At 47.6% G+C, this 5,000-nt stretch overlaps 1 pseudogene; it reads left to right on the forward strand.

Moving 5' to 3' along the window:
• LOC133114498 (nuclear factor 1 X-type-like) overlaps positions 1–5,000 on the forward strand; it is a 147,606-nt pseudogene that overhangs the window by 61,258 nt on the left and 81,348 nt on the right.

Below are 5,000 nucleotides of genomic sequence, written 5' to 3' on the forward strand. Positions count from 1 at the left end.
TGTGTGTCTTTCCAGTTTCTTTTTAAAATTGTATTATTATTTTTTGTTTCTGGCACCGCCAGCGATCTTACTGCTGGTGTCCGTCCACCGGCCCCCCAACCCTCCCCCTCTCTGACAATCTTTTTTTTAAACTTACCTTTTTTCCCCCATTCAGGGAGGGCTCATTTTGCTCTTTTGTTTTTTTGATACTTCTCTTTCAACTGAAATAGTTTTACATTTTTTTGCTTTTTCTTCAGCGTTTTATATCCAGCAAAAAAAAAAAAAAAACTTGCGCGGGAGGGATACAGCTTTTTATTTTATTTTTACAACCAACGTGCTCTATTTATGATGAAAGTGCGAAATGGTAACTACCTGCCTACATGTGTATGTGTCGGTTCTGAACGTGTGTTTGTTGTGTGCTGTTTGTTGTGAGTTGGGTATCTGTGGGTAACTGTACAGGTCTTGGTGTGCTGTTTGTTGTGAGTTGGGTATCTGTGGGTAACTGTACAGGTCTTGGTGTGCTGTTTGTTGTGAGTTGGGTATCTGTGGGTAACTGTATGGGTCTTGGTGTGCTGTTTGTTGTGAGTTGGGTATCTGTGGGTAACGGTACGGGTCTTGGTGTGCTGTTTGTTGTGAGTTGGGTGTTGAGGTAATGGAGTATCTGTGGGTTACTGTGCGGGTCTTGTGCTGTGGTGGATGTGCTGGGGTAAGACCCAGCAGCCCACATGCGTGTGGTGTGTCTGTGGAAGGGCTTTGTTGTTTGGGGGTCTTGGCGCTGTTTCCCAGCCATGAGGGGTTTCAGCAACGCTGGACGGCGAAGCCCCTCTTCACCGCTGTGTTCCACAAACGCCGGCCCGAAGCCGAACGCAATCCCTTTACTGCCTCCGTCATAATTGTATTTCGGTATTTTATAATTCAGCCGTTTTTCAGGTGACCTAATTCTTTGTGGCCAATATGTGTTTAAACAATGTCAATGTTTAGATAGGATAATTATTTGATTGTCTCCAGAAGTGGGAGTCATCAGTATGTGCTCGTTTTAATTTCTCAAAAAATGTTTTCATTTAAAGAATGAAAGTACTTTTTTTGATACGCATTATCTGATCAAAGGCAGCTGTTTCACCTTGTTTCAGCTTCAGCATTTCAGGCACGTACTGTAAAGGAATGTTCTTGGACACCAGTCAGTTTTTCGTTTGATTCATTTTGGTAAATAATTGACAAATATCTCCATGTCTACATGCTGCGAGTGTCTATAGTAATCGGTGAAAGTGCATTTCGGGATTTCACCGGTCCATTGTCTTCCCTCCATCGGCGGTTTCCTCTTTCGGTGACGGGAAGGCAGGTTATTTCCGTTGTGCGCGTTTCTGACCCGCTGACCCCCCCCCTCTGTCTCTCTGGCCCCCCTCCCCTCCGTCCGCAGGATGAGTTCCATCCCTTCATCGAGGCCCTTCTCCCGCACGTGCGCGCCTTCGCCTACACCTGGTTCAACCTGCAGGCGCGCAAGCGCAAGTACTTCAAGAAGCACGAGAAGAGGATGACGAAGGACGAGGAGCGCGCGGTGAAGGACGAGCTGCTGGGCGAGAAGCCCGAGATCAAGCAGAAGTGGGCCTCGCGCCTCCTGGCCAAGCTCCGCAAGGACATCCGGCCCGAGTTCCGCGAGGACTTCGTGCTCTCCATCACGGGCAAGAAGCCGCCGTTGCTGCGTGCTCTCCAACCCCGACCAGAAGGGCAAGATCCGGCGCATCGACTGCCTGCGCCAGGCCGACAAGGTGTGGAGGCTGGACCTGGTGATGGTCATCCTGTTCAAGGGCAGCCCGCTGGAGAGCACGGACGGCGAGCGGCTCATCAAGTCGCCCAGTGCTCCAACCACGGCCTGTGCGTGCAGCCGCACCACATCGGCGTGTCCGTCAAGGAGCTGGACCTCTACCTGGCCTACTTCATCCACACGCCAGGTCAGTGCCCGCCCAACCTCACCGGGGGGGGACGGGGGGGGGGGGGGGGGAACGGGGGGTTGTGCTGGGGTTCCGTCTGAGGTGCACTGGATGTTCTGCAGGTCCTTATCTCTCTTGTATTTCACTTTCAAAAACTTGTTTTGAATGTTTTTTTTTCTTTGTTTATTCATTTTTTGCATTTAAATATTTTTGGAGGAATACTAACAAAAAGTAAAGGGAAAAAAAGATTGATAAAAACTGTGGAAAAATTTATGGTGAATCGATTTAAAGTGTTTGAAACATTATAATCAAACCCTTAAACCCTTCAACTCTTCAAATCAGGAACAAAAGAACACTTACCGCTGGTTGCGTAGACTGCTTCGCCGCGATGGTGCCAGACCGTATGTTGCTGTGATCTCGGTGCGCTGCCGTTGTCTGGTGCGCGCGTCGTCACTCATCGCGTTTGTGTGGTTGCCGTGCGCTGGGACGCGGCTCGTCTCGCCTCGTTGTTGGAGAGCAGGACGGTTCGCTGGCCGGGGACCAGGCGCTTTGAAAGGCGATCGGCGCGCTTCTCCGTCTCTGGCCGGCTGCGGTCTGGCTCTGCTGCGCGCATTAAGGCATTCCCATTCCCGTGCCCGCGGAGCTGCGAGACGCTCCTGTCACCACGGCCTCGTACGAGCCGTGTCGCACGAATGCCCAGCTTTTTATTTCTGTTTTTAACGTTTGCATTTCAATAAGGGCGATACAATAATATTCCTGTCTTTAATTTTTTTTCCCAGAATTGTAAAAGAATTATTACTACTTGAGGAAGAAGAAAAAGCAACTGATTATATAGCCAATACACTGTTTAGGCACCTATCTCCTTAAACCGTTTATGATCAGTACCTTTTAAAAATATATTACTGCATTAAAAAAAATACTATGTCCGAGTTACAGTTCTGGACTGAAGATTTGAAGATTCAGTTGCACAAATGCGTGGTAGCTTGTGTTTGCACTGAGAAACAGTGGTAAGCCATACGTATTGTTTAGATAGTGTCAAGAATATATAATTGTTTGAATATATAATGAATTGAAATATTCATGCAGTTGTGCTGGTTAGTTGCCAGTTGGTGATAGAGATTAGTTTAGGTTAAATTGCCTCACATTTTGCACGCAAGTTTGTATTTTTAATAGTATTTTGGTGCCTATATTACAGAAACATTTTCCTGTAAACTGCATCTACAGGAAAATGGTTCCATTAAGCAGTTTAAAGTTGTATTATCAGTAAGTCGTATTATTATTATTATTATTATTATTATTTCATTTTAACTCAATTTTTATAAAGGTAGTTTGTACGCGGGGATCAGCCTTGTGGACACGCGTGACGTGTACGGTATTCTGCTGCACAAAAGGCCCAGACAGCCATAACTCACAGAGCTCACTCAGCAGCACACAGTCACAGGGGCCTCACACTGGAGACACAGTGAAGCTCCGTTTTTTACAGAAACGCTTTCAGTTACAGCTTAGTGCACTTTTAGCATAGCCTAGCTGATCTTAATGCACTTTTAGCATAGCGTGGCACACCTTAGTACACTTTTAGCATAGCCTAGCACATCTCATTGTTCTTTTAGCACTGCATAGCTCAGCTTAGTGCGCTTTTATCATAGCCTAGCACAACTCATTGTTCTTTTAGCACTGCATTGCACAGCACAGTACATTTTTAGAACAGCATAGTGAAGATTTAGCAAAGTGAAGATTTAGCATAGCCTAGCACAGCTTAATGCACTTTTAGCATAGCGTAGCACACCTTAGTACACTTTTAGCATAGCCTAGCACATCTCATTGTTCTTTTAGCACCGCACAGCTCAGCTTAGTGTGCATTTAGCATAGCCTAGCTGATCTTAGTGCACTTTCATCATAGCCTAGCACAACTCATTGTTCTTTTAGCACTGCATAGCACAGCACAGTACATTTTTAGAACAGCATAGTGAAGATTTAGCATAGCCTAGCGCAGCTTAATGCACTTTTAGCATAGCGTAGCACACCTTAGTACACTTTTAGCATAGCCTAGCACATCTCATTGTTCTTTTAGCACCGCACAGCTCAGCTTAGTGTGCATTTAGCATAGCCTAGCTGATCTTAGTGCACTTTCATCATAGCCTAGCACAACTCATTGTTCTTTTAGCACTGCATAGCACAGCACAGTACATTTCTAGAACAGCATCGTGAAGATTTAGCATGGCCTAGCGCAGCTTAATGCAGTTTTAGCATAGCCTAGCACGTAGCACATCTCGGTGCACTTTTAACTTAGCATAGCGCGTCTCGGCAGGTTTAGCACAGCGTAGCATAAACTGGTGCAGTTTCAGCACAGTTTGGTGGGCCCGGTGTGGTGTGGTGTGGAACGCAGTTTCGCCAGGCAGACTCAGCGGCACGTTATCTGGCCAGTGCAGGGCCTGTGGCCTTTAGCCGGGGTGCGGGGTTCTTTTATCTGCGCTGGCTAATCCGGTGTGTCCCCGCAGCGTTATCTGGCTTTACCCACCCTGGGGCAGGGCTGCCCCTCTGAGCTGAACTGCCCTCTGCCAACACCCCGATTTCCCCTGCCCCCCGCCTCGACCCACCCACCCCCTTATCCCCCTGTCCCCCTGTCCCCCGCCTCGACCCCCCCACCCCCTTATCCCCCTGTCCCCCGCCTCAACCCCCCCGCCCCCCCTTCCTCAGCTAGTTATGTACGACTGTTCAGCTTACAGTGCATGGTTTCAGCCAAAGACACATACTTTTAACAAGGACGCAAAACCGCCAGTAGTGCAAGAAATTAGTAAAACGAAAAGTTTGTGTGTGTGTGTGTGTGTGTGTGTGCATGCATGTTTGTACGTATATGTACGTTCATATGTTTGTATATGTTTATATTTGTATGCCAGCGTATTCCCCGAATGCCTGTGTGTGTGTGTGTGCACCCTCAGAAATAAGGCAGCCTACGCTGTTCTCACTTCTGTGTGATTTCAGTCCGTCTCCGTGCGGCGTTGTGTCCCCTCTCTCTCTCTCTCTCTCTCTCTCTCTCTCTGTCTCTCTGTCTCTCTCTCTCTCTCTAAACGTCTGCATTATTGTCACCACCGG

This window comes from Conger conger, chromosome 16 (genome assembly GCF_963514075.1).
Source record: "Conger conger chromosome 16, fConCon1.1, whole genome shotgun sequence".
Classification (NCBI taxonomy): domain Eukaryota; kingdom Metazoa; phylum Chordata; class Actinopteri; order Anguilliformes; family Congridae; genus Conger; species Conger conger.